At 33.9% G+C, this 17,702-nt stretch overlaps 1 long non-coding RNA gene across 1 annotated transcript; it reads left to right on the top strand.

Moving 5' to 3' along the window:
* Positions 1 to 8,268: 8,268 nt before the first annotated feature.
* Positions 8,269 to 16,167, top strand: LOC139971913 (uncharacterized). The gene is made up of 4 exons (XR_011794534.1): positions 8,269 to 8,498; positions 12,633 to 12,893; positions 13,900 to 14,404; positions 15,703 to 16,167. It is a non-coding gene; the product is annotated as an uncharacterized lncRNA (long non-coding RNA).
* Positions 16,168 to 17,702: the final 1,535 nt, after the last annotated feature.

Genomic DNA, 17,702 nt, shown 5'->3' with positions numbered 1-17,702 from the left:
GATACCACACCGCCTTTGTCCAGTCGGCCACAGCATTGTTATGAAGTCGTTGAACTATAAGGGGGAGACCCTGCGCATGCCCACAAGACAGTATAAAAACCAATCAGATATTACCTTCCTCCAAACCATTACAGCCGTTAATATATAAATAAATAAATGAAACGAAATTTAAGCAAATAATTCACAAACGTTGTACCAAAGTCACGATCTGAAAATTATTAATCCGTCCACCCGTCCGCTCGTCCATCCGTCCGTCCGTTCGTCCATCCATTTATCTATTTTGGTTCTTTTTTTCTCTTCTCTTTTTATCTTGTTAAAGAGCGTTCTAGAAATAATCAAACCCGACACCGTCTGTTAAGACAACCTTTCATTATCATTATTCCATAATTGCTATATAACTTGACAAATTTCAATTAATAATGAAAAACTTCTTGATAATAACTAGGTATTAAGTTCGTCGTGCATCAGGTTTGAGTCTGCATTTGCATCTGACGTTTTTGTAAATAAAATACTATTATTTACTTTAAATTCCGAGGCTATATCAGAATTTGGAGCCATCCATAGATTGTTTAATTAAAGCAATTCGTATTTCATTATGTGTATGTATTGTTTTTAATGAGACAACTCGACTATGTGTAAGGGCACTAATGAGGGCTCACGGGACATTTAAGTGTTTTGGAAATGAAAGAAATAAAAACATTTCACTTTTGAAAACTACGATTCTTTACACTTTGTTAAAAAATAAATTGAAAAAAATCTTGAAATAGTCGACCGACATATACATATATAATGGTCAAATGAGATTTAACACCAATTTGTTTAGGAGCAGAAGAGAATCTCAAAAAGATCATATTTCCAATTTGTCCGTTTTTGAAAAACTCTTTAAATTTTAATTAGAATATTTATTTTCCTCGACAGAGTTGATTTTTTTTCCCTCCAGTAACGTTATAATTAAAATGTACCTTCATTCAGTTAGAACACTCCGTTAAAGCTTCATAACATTTAATGAATAAAGTGCATCCGCTCCATGGACGAACAGTTTCTTGGAAAGGCTTCGTTAATGAGTGTGATGGATACTTCATGCATTAATTAGTGAACTGTTTATCTTCTTGGGCCGATCCATGCCGAGTTAGCACTATACGTTTGCTTTTTACGTGATGCGCCCGGTGGGGGGAAAACTATAGCACGTCGCGGTCAAATGTCATTGCAAGCACACACATAGTTCCTCCACGCATGTACAGTATATGCCTATATACGTAAGAAGAACGGTGAGTACTGTTTGAATAATTACGAATCTCTGACTAGTCTGTGAAAACTAATCAAAAAACGTCTTCATGAGTACCCCGGGAAGACCCCACCCCCCCCCACCTGCTCTCCTGTCCTTGTCCCTATACCTGCCACTCCACTCCCTTCCGCTGTATCCTCCACACACACACTTAGGCTACACTCACTTACACATATATATATATATAAAAATATATATATACATATGCAACAGGAAGTGAACATCTGAATCTTTGTTATAGATATATATATATATATATATATATATATATATATATATATATATATATATATATATATATATATATATATATATATATATATATATATATATATATATCAAATATCTATTTTGGACACGTCATCCCATACGTACAAGCTTCTAGCTGCAATACTGCCCTCGTTAACTATCACATCTCCGAGCTCTTAAAGTGGCTTTTCAGTTGGGTTTTATAAGCTTTGTGTGTCACAAGTCATTCACAGTTTGATTCTATGCAGAAAAGTTTGTTTCCTACTAATTTAATGACATTTTTCTGCCATTGGTAACCCTGTGATTTCTTTTGCGTTTTTCTGTCGTATTTGTGCATATTTTTCGGTAGTTTAAGAAACACTACGTTCTAGTTCTTTGATCTTTGTTTACCACTTAGTAAACCAGAATGCTTGGTATGACTTTGGTCATAACAATGTAAATACAGGCCAGTAGCAAGGAATTCTGAACTACTTGTGTGTCCTGTAACCTTCGTAGCTAGTGGCACAGATGGGAGGGAGGATGTGGGTGGGGGGGGGGCACAGTAGTCTGCACCATAGGCGTAGGAGCTCAATTTGATTGGGGGGGGGGCTGTAACGACTTGCCCGAAAAATATAACTAGAATTTTTCCTGCGCTCCGCGCGCTTTCAACATGTTAATGTGCATATCATATAAGCATGCATCGGTTATTATAATCGCATGCCAATAACATACAACCATTAGCCGTGTTTATTACCTTTCCATATTGGTTATAATTATTGGGGAAGTCGTTACAATAATAATGGTAATAATAATATCAGTTTAACCATTGAAAAACACATTGCAAATTATTTTTCTTTCAGTAGGTGCCCGAAAAATTCTCAGCATATTGCCCGAATTTTCACATTATGTTTTGGTTGGGGGCTGCAGCCCCCCAGACCCCCCCCCCCGCCTCCTACGCCTATGGTATGCACTGGGGGACGGTCCCATGTGTCCCGGCTTGGTTACGGGTATGCACAAATGTCGCTGGTTAAAGATGAACCGGGGAGATTTGTGTTGATTTCTCGACCCCTCATCTCCATATAATAAATCACATGCATGCATTTCATTTGTACTATCTTTATATTTAAGTTTAATTTTTTTTTAGTCATTTCGTCATTTTTTTTTTACCGGTGATCTATATCACACTAACAAACAAAGAGGGTAAAAGGCAGATTAAGACAGCTATATATATTATATTAAACTTTCACATATCAGTTATAGCATCCTTATTCAAGAATATTGATTGGAAAATATTACCCATCTGTAAACGAATTGAATAGAATGAAGAGTGGGATCAATATGTTATTATCAAAGATATTAAGCCGTAATGGAATCGCTTCACTTTATTTCACGAAAATCTTTTCGATACAATGGCAGATGCATCAAAAGAAGAAAGGAAGAAAAAGGAACAAAAGAAGAAGAAAAGCCACATAGGCCAAAAACTGGACACCTAAATTGAAAGGTTTTTCTTGTGTATGTGGATATGAGAAATTAGGTGTAGGTTTTCCCGATATTAATATGAGTGGAACTTCTGTTTTGCATCTTTTAATTCATCCACAACCACACCTCATAATCAAAACAATACTTCTATTTTTATGACGATTAAAAAAGGAATATACGACGTCTATAACTAAAGCCAATATGAGGATGCAGTGGTCGCACTGTGTTAGACTAAATAGTCCAGCCAATTTCAATGATAAGCCTAAGATGTCAAAAGAAATGTTTCTCAAAAGTTAAAAGTGATAAAACTTATACAATTGACTTCGTTTTTTCGAATGTTTGAATGAATATGCATATGTATATATATGAATATGACTACGAATATTTGTATCAGTATTAGTATTAATATTATTATTAGTATCAGTATACTATTATTAGTATTTCCATCCATTCTAAACTATGTAGTATAAGTACGATATTCAACTATCTCTGTTAGATTATTAGTGGTAGTACTAATTACTCAGTATGAGACTATTAGAAGTTGTATTAAATTACTAACATTAGTATTAGGATTATTAATATTTGTATGATATTATTAACATAAGCTATTACTGTTCATATTAAACTACAAGAATAAGTATTGACTTAAGCATTAATATTATATTATTAGCATTACGTTCTATTATCAGTGATAGTGTAGTAGTACCAGATAACATTCGTATTAGACTACACGCATGCATCATATCTCTAGTATTGCACTTTTAGCATTATTATTATATTGGTATGACAATAAGACTATTACTATTAACATTAGCATAGATCTATTCATATTCGCTTTAGCATTAGTATGAGATTATTAGTATTACTATAAGGCTATAGAATAATCATTAGTATAGGACTTGTAATATTCGTATTAGACTATCCACATTAGTTTTAGACAGTTAGTATTGCTCGTTTAGCATTAGTATGAGATTATTAGTATTACTATAAGGCTATTAGAATAATCATTAGTATATAGGACTTGTAATATTCGTATTAGACTATCCACATTAGTTTTAGACAGTTAGTATTGCTCGTTTAGCATTAGTATGAGATTATTAGTATTACTATAAGGCTATAGAATAATCATTAAAATAGGACTTGTAATATTCGTATTAGACTATCCACATTAGTTTTAGACAGTTAGTATTGCTCGTTTAGCATTAGTATGAGATTATTAGTATTACTATAAGGCTATAGAATAATCATTAATATAGGACTTCTAATATTCGTATTAGACTATCCACATTAGTTTTAGACAGTTAGTATTGCTCGTTTAGCATTAGTATGAGATTATTAGTATTACTATAAGGCTATTAGAATAATCATTAGTATAGGACTTGTAATATTCGTATGAGACTATCCACATTAGTTTTAGACAGTTAGTATTGCTCGTTTAGCATTAGTATGAGATTATTAGTATTACTATAAGGCTATTAGAATAATCATTAATATAGGACTTGTAATATTCGTATTAGACTATCCACATTAGTTTTAGACAGTTAGTATTGCTCGTTTAGCATTAGTATGAGATTATTAGTATTACTATAAGGCTATTAGAATAATCATTAAAATAGGACTTGTAATATTCGTATTAGACTATCCACATTAGTTTTAGACAGTTAGTATTGCTCGTTTAGCATTAGTATGAGATTATTAGTATTACTATAAGGCTATAGAATAATCATTAGTATAGGACTTGTAATATTCGTATTAGACTATCCACATTAGTTTTAGACAGTTAGTATTGCTCGTTTAGCATTAGTATGAGATTATTAGTATTACTATAAGGCTATTAGAATAATCATTAGTATAGGACTTGTAATATTCGTATGAGACTATCCACATTAGTTTTAGACAGTTAGTATTGCTCGTTTAGCATTAGTATGAGATTATTAGTATTACTATAAGGCTATAGAATAATCATTAGTATAGGACTTCTAATATTCGTATTAGACTATCCACATTAGTTTTAGACAGTTAGTATTGCTCGTTTAGCATTAGTATGAGATTATTAGTATTACTATAAGGCTATTAGAATAATCATTAGTATAGGACTTGTAATATTCGTATTAGACTATCCACATTAGTTTTAGACAGTTAGTATTGCTCGTTTAGCATTAGTATGAGATTATTAGTATTACTATAAGGCTATTAGAATAATCATTAGTATAGGACTTGTAATATTCGTATTAGACTATCCACATTAGTTTTAGACAGTTAGTATTGCTCGTTTAGCATTAGTATGAGATTATTAGTATTACTATAAGGCTATTAGAATAATCATTAGTATAGGACTTGTAATATTCGTATTAGACTATCCACATTAGTTTTAGACAGTTAGTATTGCTCGTTTAGCATTAGTATGAGATTATTAGTATTACTATAAGGCTATAGAATAATCATTAGTATAGGACTTGTAATATTCGTATGAGGCTATCCACATTAGTTTTAGACAGTTAGTATTGCTCGTTTAGCATTAGTATGAGATTATTAGTATTACTATAAGGCTATTAGAATAATCATTAGTATAGGACTTGTAATATTCGTATGAGACTATCCACATTACTGAGTTTAAGACCACTAGTATTGCACATTTAGCATTAGTATGAGAGTATTAAAGTATCACTATAAGACTGTTAGCATTAACGTCGGTACAGGACTTTATGTCTACATTTGCCTTGGAAGTAGTTTCTGGTGTCAAGTGTATCGCCTTTGGAAGTACAATAGGTATTGTCTTTCGGTATTTAGTACTGCCTACATTTATCTTGTTACATATACCTATACTGTTTATAGACCTACTTAGCATTGTTATATAGTTCAACAGCACCCCGACACCGATGGTCAAAATGGTTGTTACTCACGGCGCCTCTATATGCAAACTATACGTGCATATGCACGTGCTAAGCAATTGTCTTGAACAAAACTATACCACGTTCGTCTAAACAATGAGGATGCATATCATGTAATTAATACGTCTTCTTTTGAATCTAATAAATCATGACAACAGCTTTATTCCCCCTCCCATTTTTGGGGGTTCTATTATCATGATCATTAAGTATTATTATCATGCATGTCTACCCCACAAGGCAAACTCCCATCGGACCTAGTTTGAATGGATCACGCTTTGTATTCTTAGAATTTTTCAATTTTTAAATGATATTCGCCTGAAATATTTGCTTAATTGTCCTGATTGTTTGCATAAAGTACACAACATAAAATACTCAAAGGGACAAAGGTTTCGTCTCGCGCATAATTTCTTAAGACCGTCTCTTCGTGAGCATTGAACATATTAAAGGGAATAACATGCATGTCAAGAAAAGAAAAAAAGATTTTTTTTTTTTTCAATGACAGCGAAAAGCTGTTCTTGTTCAATGTACGATCACCATCTTCTATCAGTCGATAAATTTGATGATTGAAATGTATACACTCCTATAAAAAAAAAAAAACTGCGATAAAAAAAAAAAGAATTTATAACCCACGAAGAAGTCCTTGAAAAGGCTACAAACTCATTTACTTGTATACCGTATAGCTGTTCTTATATGTTTCTGTATGTGTATATATAGGCCTATGCCTGCCCGAAGGTCGTTGATAGAGTCGAAATCAGTACTTTTAGGCATCAATGAAAATTAAACTATTGTGTGCGCATCGAGCCTGAAAATCTTTTACTTATCGAGCGTAAGGACTCGTTCTTTCACATCAATACAAATGTGACATTTATTCCTCGTATGTAATATCAATTGAAGGAAAAGAACTTTGTTTGTAAGGTCTGAATAAAAAAATAACAAAACGTTAAGATTAATAAATGTGCTACTGCTTAAATTCAATGGACTCAGAAAGCTGAAAATATCAAATGTTTAAAAAAAAAGAAGTTAAACCAGATGAAGTCACTTTAGGCTACAACTATCGTGAACAAGACACTGAAAACTGACCTCCCAATGCACTTTTTTTTTTTTTTTTTGGTGGGGAGTTGCAAAGAGTGAAAATGATCAGTGGAAGAGGGGGTGGGATAGATGTGGCGAGGGAGGGGTAAGACAGAAACAAAAGACCTGGAACGAAAATAAAAAACTTTATACAAACCATCGACTTATATCTAAACTGATATGAACTAACTTAAGTAAAACAATTCCATTCGTTTACCCTGTCATTCCAATTTAGTATTTTTGTGGATGTAATTTAATTTCAAAGACTTCCAGGGGTTAATGACAAACGAGAGTCGTTGACGATTGAATAATGTATTGCAGGATTCGACAGAAGCGGCGTGAGAGGGTTTAATCTGGAGGAACTTCAAAGGGCAAAGGTCATGACATTTGACTTTGAATATAGGGGGAAGGATGGGGAATCACAAAATCACATCAAACCGCCCCACAAATGTAACACTATGTGCATCTTGTTCCACAAATTCTACTATTTTAATTATTTTCCCAAAAAACGGCACTTTTTGGTATTACTATCTTCATCCTTTCATTTTGCAACAAAAGGGCACTTTCTAATCACATTTTTTTTAATTTTCTCAACAACCGGATAAAAATTAAAATAGCAAATAATTACTTTTCATGACTTATATTCTTAAAACTGCCAAAAAAAAATTCGAGGAAATATTGACTGGTTTTGTTAATAAGTGAAAATCGTTTCAATGTCTGTCCTTAATCTCGACGAACATAAATCATTCTTGCTTGGGTCAAGATTAAAAATAAAAGTAAGTTTACTTAAAACATCGATCATCAAAAATCAATCAATCAATTAAAACTAAAAAAAAACCCCTGAAAATCTGATCATCATATTGACACAATCTGTCCAAACGTTTACACTTATTGTTCGCAAACTTATCTGGGTTGAAAGATGATTCGATTTTCTTTACTGACAAACAACCCCAAAACTAACCAACCTTAAAACGATACGAAAAGAAAATACAATTGAAACGTTATTTAGCACATTTTTTAAAGCATTTTCCAACAAATTGATTGACAAGTTTCAATGAAAATGTCTGAATATGGTATATACAAGTATACAATGTAAATTTTCTTTTTAATACTTTCAGAGTTTTCTCGCTATGAATGCTGGGAGATGTAAATATACACCGACGTTACTTCGTTTTCTTTATATCTTTACACATGGAATCGCGACAAAACATTTTGTAATGAAATGCTGCGCACAACGCTGACTTCGTGCCAAGTTTTGTCTTTCTTTATTTAAAATGTCAAAATCGATGAAAAAACATAAATAAAGCTGTCTCTGCGCGTGGTATGAAGTGTGTCGAAGTGGCAGTGTAGTAAGATGACAAACAATAGCATGGCTATTCCAGGAAATATTTTGGAAGCATGCACCCTCATGCCCAGTACGCTATCGATTTGTTATTTATATATGTATGTTTTGACAGGCTTTGTTACCGTTCGAGCAAGAGAACACGAGTTCATCTCTCCTCTTCCTGTGTAAATGATGTTCGATCCATGCGTTTCAATTTTACGTTTGTAGTTTTTTTTTTGTGGATTTTATGGATCCATTTTTATTGTAATTTTTCTTTCTTTCTCTTTCTGTTTTATTACTTATATAGCCTATATGTTTTTTTTTGTAAGAAAGAGCAAATTTTTTTTAAATTTCGCTAAACCGGTGATGCGTATAAGATATACAAAACAAAGATAGTATAATAGGCCTACTTCTCCTGCACGCTGTACGATTTGAAGAAATCAGCCTACTTAAAAAACTAACAGTGCAAATACATGCTTAATGGGCGCTTATTAATAATATGTCCTTAACAACACGTGACCTTTAAAGTACGATTATTATTTTTATTATATTTTTGTAGTGATTTTCTTAAAATATTTATGTTAGAAAAAAGACCTTGTTTCTTAATTGATATCATGATAATATTATATAATCAATGATTTCTCGACACGCAATGTATCGATCTCACATAGGAAGACAGCTTTTGACAAATAATTCATTGCATTTAGCATAATACTTGAAAACATCCGGTCATGCCGTATATCATTACAAGGTTTCCCTATACATAAATCGATTACTGATCACAATTTAAGTGTTTTTAGGTTCACTGATAAATATTGTTGATTCATTTACAGAGGAAAGTACTTTCAGATTGCTTAGTTTGTTTTAGAAAATCATGAACAGAAAGAGAAGCATATTCTGCTAAGTCGTATAGTAAATTAACTGCACACATTGTCAAAACTGTATAAAAGATGATAACTTTGCCTCAACATTCTACCCCCCCCCCCTTACACCACCCGCACCCCCTCTCGCTTTAATACCCACAATTAAATGTCTCTACTCCCCCGCCTAAGTACCCATAATTTAACACCTCCAACCCCGCCTCAGTACCCAATATTATACGCTACTACATGCAGCATTTTGATCATAGAGAACTCAAAGGGATGAAAAATGATAGAAATAGATATGACCGGAGGTGAGCAGATTTGGTAATTCTAGCATATCTTGTGAGACAAGTGACTCCATTGAAGGCTCTTCTTACTCTGCTAAACGCGAGAGCAGTAATAAAATAATAATAATAATAATAATAAAAAAATATATAAAAAAACAAGGTCATTTCATTCATTGTTCACTGAACTTTTCCACTTTGCTTGATCTGACGTCAGATGAAAGTGTAAAACCCCATTTTTGTCTAAATAATTCCTCAATGCTTCGGTCATACACGCATCATTGAAATAACTTTGACATTTGTGAAAGCTACTCAAGCGAGTAACTATACATATCTACAACATAACATATTAACGTTATAGCATATCTCAACTAATTAAAATACGTGGGCTTTCAAACTGTTTGCTTTCTTTCCGTAAAAAGATGAAATATTTGGCATCTCGCTTCTGTTTCTCATATTTTTCGATCCTTTAGTCCAATGAAGCATTTTCGTCGTTACCTTTAACAACATTTACTTTTACAACAGTCAACCTCAATAAATACAAGACAAAAAAAAAAAGAAGATATAATATATTAAAAAAAAAGAAGAAGAAGAAAACTCGTACATTACTTCCTCTCTATGTTATGGTAGATTAATATTATTTCATTTAGAAAGATCGTGAAGTCAAAAAAGGCAGAAGCGAACTACCCCTAATGGTATTTGTGTAGTTAATTTAGTATAGCAAATACCTAAGCGTATTTGCGTTAGAGACGCAGCGCGGTGTTTCCATGATCAGAACATCGATTTTATTTGCGCCCTATTTAACAAGCCTCTGTCAAATTTTACAAAAGAAGCCCAACAAAAAATACAAGAAAAAAAGAAAGAAGAGATAAAGAAGAATATAAATCTCCGGTAGTTTGTCAAGAAGTAAATAGGCGGTGTGCATCGCATAATTGTTACATATTTGTATACACCATCGAGAAGACAAGTACTCATGGAACGCCGATTGCGTGCAGTCGGTTTACTCCAGGCTTACAGCAATTTTCGATATAAAAGGATTCTTTATTAGTATCCTGAGAATGGAACCTATATAAGAGCATGAGTAACTTGATACGAGCTTGTGTATTGATTTTATTGGATCTGACGCTCCTTTTGTTGACAATAATCCATTCATGATCAGTAATCTAAGTTTTACAATGGATGCCTGTCTCTTCAACAGAACCAATAAGAAAATATGGTACCAGATTCATAATGAACAGATCTTGATGAAAAGCAGGAAAAACCAGTCGGAACAACAACAAAATCTTCAATTGTGTCCTTCAAACATTATGTGAACGCCCTGTGTGTCTGTATAAGAATTAAGCCTCAATAAAGAAAGAACTCAATTCTTGTGAAAATCTCGGTTAAAAAAGTTAGGACTCGTAATTTATGATTTATTTGATGATGCCTTTTTTTATTTTTTTTTATATAGTTTTTCCCATCAGGTTAGTTTTTATTAAAGTGATTTTTCCCTTTACTGTTACTTCCTCACGTATTGTTTCGATTCAACGATAAACACTCTGGACTTGTTTCTAACCTTGTAAATATGATACTCAAACCCTTTGTTTGATATAAGTTGAGGGCGGAGAAATATCTGACAGTTTGTATGAACTTCATTGCCAAACTTGAAAGAAAATATGATATAAGAAAATACTAGTTAAAAATACCTTTAAAACGATATAAAATAAAATTAGACTCAAATCAGCAATGTTAAGTCCTATGACATCTGTAATCCATCTTCTTCACCGAATAAGGATTTCTTTCTTTTCTTTGAAGATATCGGACAACTTTTAATTATGACGAAATTGATAAAAACAAATTAGACATTTTTTTTGCTTCTTCTGTCAAAAGAATATTACATATGGGATTAATAACATTCAATTGTGGCACTACTCCACCTATTTTCTTGATCTTTTCATATGATAACAATATCCAAGCATCATCGAACTAGCACTTTGATCAAGTTGAATGTTACAAAACTTGGCATCATTTGACATTTTGAATTGGTTACCTTTCCGAACGATACAAACGCCTAAGGCTAAAGATACTTTGATACCGTAAAGGCTATAGAGTTAAATATATGGAAATGCTCCGAAGAAGGAATGTTTAATCATATCTTCAGGGGTGGGGGGGGGGTGAGGGAAGGAGACCAGTATCCAGGGAACCAACCCTTCCAACTCCACCAGAAAATTAGTTATTAGCACAATCAAGATGTAGGCCTAAGTATACATCTAAATTGGATGACCATTATATGCTTCCGATTACACCATTACACCAATTACACGTGCACATAGTCCCCCCCCCCCCCTTTCGAACCCATCCCCCATTCCTCCCCACTCTCATACCATCACTAGCTTCAAAGTTTGACTTTTTTTTAATTCCATATGTAGCTAAAATAATTGATTGCCTTACTTTTATCAATTTTTTAAATCAAAAGAAATGGCTTACTATACACACGATCGTCTGCCAAAAATGCCATGAGAAGAGATTTTAGGACAACAAAACTCAATAAACAACATGCAGACAAAGTAATAAACATGTACATGCAAACAAAAGCTTATCAAGCCGATACAATCTATAGCCTATACATCTTTTGGAAAGGCTCCATACCTCTCAAAATCGACTTTCCGAAGTTTTATTCAAAAGGAAATTGTATCATCTCCAATTGTACAAAGAATTCGTTGGTCCTTCTTTTGTGTTTGTGTATATATGTGTGTACGTGTGTATGTATTTCTGTCGTTCCCGGTCCATGGTTAATAAATTAAGTCTCATGATTCCGCTATTCGTGCGATCCATACAGCTCATGACTCAGTCTATAATACCTGATTTCTATACGGCAATAAGTTATTACCCTTTCTGTTTTTCCGACAGTTTTTATGTTGTCTTTTGGTGATCTTCTCTCTATCTATCTCTCTCTCTTCAACTCTCTTATTTTTTTCTGCGTTGTAATGCATTTTATCGATTAATTTTTATATCTTCAGATACCTTTGTCAGATATCTTCACAAAGGTATATGACTGAACGATTTCTATTGTAACGTTCTTTTTACTATAGCCATATATATATGTATTGTAATGATATTTTATTATTGCATTCACAATTTATAATAATGTATAAGAAGAGACAAGTATTGATATACGGTTGAATAGTTGGGGTAAACCTATCGATTTTTTTCTTCTGTTTCGATCAGGATAAATCTTCCTCTTTATTCGAAAAGCAAGCAAAAACTATGGAAGAGGAGAAAGAGACAAGCAGACAATATGAGATAGATTGACGGACACGGCCTGATGGCTTTTCCTAAGATCACGCGGAGGCCGATTTGATTACTCTTTATTACCAAAAGAAAGAAAGAAAGATAGGGAAAAAAATCACTAAATCAGGCTTCAGAAATAAACTCATTTTGTGATGTTATGAAAAAATATTGATCTTCTACCTGAAGATGGTGATGCTGGTACGTATAGGCCCCAGTTATCATCATCATCATTGTATGATGGTATTGTAACAACGTGATAAACCGTAGAGGTCAAAGATAGATATTGATGCATTCCGCATATATATGTGCGGAATGCATCATCACATAATGAATGAGCTAGGCTTGTGGGTTTCAGGCTATTGACAATGTTTTTTTCAAATTTGTTACTTTCACCAAATAAGGAAGTGTCGCATTTTATAGAGTTCATCGTATAAACACAAACTAACATAAAATGTAAACGAGAGGAGCCGGAAGGGGGCACCCCCCCCCCGGCCACACACACACAATCATGTGAAAACCGAGAAAATGTTTCCATTTAGAAGTACCGTTTTTCTATTATGATAATAAACCTACGGTAGCTTAAAAGTGCCATCAACATAAGAAAAACTTTGCCCCATAAGTTGACATTTTTTCAGGAAATTGTTTCGATAACAAGATAAAGGGGCGGGTATTGAGGGCAGTGCATGGGACATTGATTTGATGAATTTTGTGGATTGCTCCATCAAATCAATGCCACATGCACTGCACCTACCCGCCCTTTGCCAGCCCTTCATATTGTATAAACATATAAAATATCCTACTGCATTTACGTATTTCATCCCTCGCCCAGACCCCATTTCCCTATAACCCCTCGCGCTAGATACCCCCACTCTCCCTCCACGCTCTCTTCACCTTCAAAATTGCGATCGACAGTGAGTCAACTGATCTTGAAGTTCTTAAGCTGAAACATATTTGTTTCATCCTGTAAAGTTATTACATACATATCGTCTATAATATAATGGTATATAAACGATGTCATTTACTGTATACGTTTCTATGCACGATATCTTTACCAAAATTATATTTTATGTAATTCCTTTGTTCTATATAACCAATCCATTAGATTTGCTTTATTACCTTAAAAAATTGTAAGTTATATATGATTATGACACCATTGCTTTTATATGATATATGATATATTTTATATTTCCTTTATCCACTTTAGGCTCTGATGGTTCAGCTATGCGACGTGGCAAATATTTCCTGATTAACATCCTGCAGTAAAATGATTGATCACGGCAGTGTTTTTGGCCAAGAAAGTTTACCTCTTGAAAAATTGCACTACAATCTTTAATTTAAGAAATGAACTAATACGGCATCATATATGCTGTTTTTGACACGCTCACCTGATCAGAATGTAGGAAAATAACAGTAAGCTTTGTTTAGAAAGAAAGGACTGTACTTTAGATCACCGATGTCGAGTTGGCGACCGATATATAAATAAGAATATTATCTTAAACTTGAAGATACGTCAGCACTGCAGGGGCTTTACTTTTCAGGCGGTGAGGGGGCTATGGCACCCTCGCACCTCCTTCGCCCTTCCCCATCCCCAAATTAGAGTTTCCCGACCGTTGTTGGTATAAACTTGATTTCAAGTATGTGTGTATCAAACAGTAACATTGCTATGTGCTTAAATGAAACAAAATTTGATGAGTGAACAACTAAAGATGGTAAGTCGAAACATTATATACGTGCATTGTTCTGTTTTCAAGGGGGAGGGAGGGGAGGGAGGGGAGGGAGGGGAGGGAGGGGAGGGAGGGGAGGGAGGGGAGGGAGGGGAGGGAGGGGAGGGAGGGGAGGGAGGGGAGGGAGGGAGGGGAGGGAGGGGAGGGAGGGGAGGGAGGGGAGGGAGGGGAGGGAGGGGAGGGGGCACGAAAAGTGCAAAATTGAAATGTCATTGTCATTTGTAAATTCAGTTAATGCAATATATATGTAATATATAATATTTCCATACATATGACGTAATCGAATACAGACTTTTATTACGAACTTGGTTTTGTTGAGGAACAGGTTGCCATACTGCTTGCAGTGGCGTGAAATATTCAAAGCTTTCCAGTTTGTATTAACTTGTGATTAAAGACGTAAATGAGTCTGGGCAACAGAATGTTTTAACAAAAAAGAGGAAGAATTAAAACCAACATTTATTTTTAAGCGAAATGCTACAAAAAACTGTTAGAACGATCATCGTTTCTGGCAAACATGGTTCTAATTAGGGTAGTCAAACTAGCTTCAGACTATATATAAGGTCAATCTAGGGTCACTAAAAGTGTCAGGGTAAGTATTTTGCATGTCTTAGCTATAGCTTAATTTATGAGGGAAAATGTGAACTGTTTTCTTTCCTGCAGGAGTTGAAGGATTTTAAAGAGCCAAAAACTTATCAGCCTTGATCATGCTCAGCAACATATTCAAATAATGCCCTATTATGTTCATAGTTCATTCAACGACTTCGAAAGCTCTTTAATTAACTCTTTTTCAAATCCAACATTAATTTCGTTTCTGATTTAGCTATAAAGTTTTACTATCTCCGTATTTGAGTGCATGTGTGTGTTTTAAAGAGATCTATAATTTCCTTCATAAAATACAATGTTAGTGTTTTAAAATTTACCGACATCAACAGGGGAATTCCCAAGAGTGTCCGACTGTATACTTTATTTCTCCTCTGTGAGGGGACTTTATTCTCAGAAGGCACAATGTAAGTCTAAAGCGCTTCCTATAATTCGCCCTTTGTCGCACGCATTGACCATCGCAATCACTTTGTAATATGTATTACACCAAACATTAATCAGCTAAAGACTCGCAATTCCATGCATCCAAAAAGGCGTTGACAATAAAATCTCAAATTTAATAGTTAAACTTTTTAATACTTTTCCCCCCTTCTTGCATAGTTTATGAAATATCTTTGCACTCGTCTTCGCATGAATGCAACGTACTAACTAGATATATATATATTTTTTTCTTTCTCATATAGCACATAAAAAATGATTGTTCACCAAGCTGTGAAAGTCACGCAGAGTAATCTATTGGCGCTATCCGTGTTCGAACCACCATTTGAAGTTGAAGACGAGTTTTTGTCGCTAACCCGAGGGCGAAATAATCATGCACCGAAATATTGACTAACTTTACGTTCATTTTGACAAGATTTCCAAAAATTTGGATGATTTACAATTTTGATTCTTGGTTGTTTGGTAGGGAAGTCACGACATCTTTCAATCAGATTAAAATCTGAAGACAGATGAAGAAAGAAGAAAACAACGTTGCAAAAGTAATAATTTAATGAAAACGAGATACCTTTGACAGAGATAATGGTGTCATATCGTGAATATAAAATCACTCTCCGTTTTGATCGAGGGCTTTTCTCACCAAAATTATTCTTTGAATTATGAAAGCATAACGAACTGCAATTTCGTTAAAAAATTAATTTCTTTCCGTAATACATAGCTCACACACACGCATATATATATATATATATATATATATATATATATATATATATATATATATATATATATATATATATATATATATATATATGCGTGTGTGTGTGTGAGTCTATGTATTACGGAGATAAATATATATATATATATATTCATTGCAGATTATATGTGACTTTTTCTAATGCATAATGCTTAAACATAGAAACAACAAAAAATACATAATCGATCAAAATGCGACACACTTAGTTCGCAAAGGTTAGAGGTATATTCTACGCCGCTATTCTACGTATAATTTTTGGCTTTTATTATATCCTCTCCACACAACCTACCATCCATTCCCCCTTCTTCTCCCCCAACATGTAAGTAGAACAGTATATAAAAAAATCCTTATTGTAGGTATTAGTATGAAAAGACTGCATAAATTACTGTACACACAGATGGTCAGGTAATTTCCCTACAGTCCTACATGAGTCCTCTGAAGTGGGTTTCCACATACATGTACTGTATGCAGTACAATCGTACACCTATGTGTTACGGAGAAGAAATGAATGTTTTGAACTAAATTGCCGTTTGTTATGCAGTGGGTGTCCCATGCATGTACTATATTTTACAGTCGTACACTTTGTTAGTTGGTCAATATGTTGGCAGAGTGTAATCATCTAACTGCTTGCGAGTTGGCTGCTTCATTCGTTCCCATTAAACTTGCCAATTCGTCTCGGGGGGAATAATGATTCCCATTCACACACCCCACCCCACGGGGAGGGTGGGGATGGTCGGACCACGGTGAGAATTATGTCACCGGGTCTCCTTTTTGAAGGCTTCATAATATATATACACTCTTATAAATTAAGAATAAAAATGAAATAAGAATACATTATTCTTTATCTGATATTTTTTCTCGAGCTCATTCTTAAACCGGGAGTTTTACACAATAACACCGCTGAAAGCACCGATATACTTCTCTCCTTCATTCTAACCAGATAACTAGTATCTCCATGGATGAGTAAACATCACGTTCCGTGATAATATTCAAGTTTTTGCAATATTGATAAAACTATATACAGCAAGTATACGTAAGATTTTTTTTCTTTCTTCAGAGCATGTACATCTATAGCGTCGCATTATTTACAATCTGTCAGAAAGAAAAATGAAATTTTCATAATAATAAATGCAATTTAAAAAAGTTCCAAAAGTTCTTAATAGCTTCGAAAATGAATTTAAATTCAGAACCGTTTAACGTTTAAGAACATTTTCATTTTAGATCAAGTATGTAACGCGGTCATGTGTTGTTTGAGACGTTATGAATTGCATTTGCATATGAGTAATTTTGATATTCGTTAGTGAAAATTGCAACTTAACCCTTACTTCGGTGCCAAAAAAAAAAATCCCACGTGACCTGATATTATTTCAGCTTTCAAAGTATTCTGAAAATATTACAAAAAGAAAAGAAGAAAAAATGCTCACCATGGTGTCAATAAATTTCCATACAAAATACACTCTTTATTCGTTTATCATCCATAACGAAAGCAACTTA

This window comes from Apostichopus japonicus, chromosome 8 (assembly GCF_037975245.1).
Source record: "Apostichopus japonicus isolate 1M-3 chromosome 8, ASM3797524v1, whole genome shotgun sequence".
In the NCBI taxonomy this organism is placed as follows: Eukaryota; Metazoa; Echinodermata; class Holothuroidea; order Aspidochirotida; family Stichopodidae; genus Apostichopus; species Apostichopus japonicus.
The sequence above is the reverse complement of the archived record's forward strand: the minus strand, read 5'-3'. Positions and strand labels throughout refer to the sequence as shown.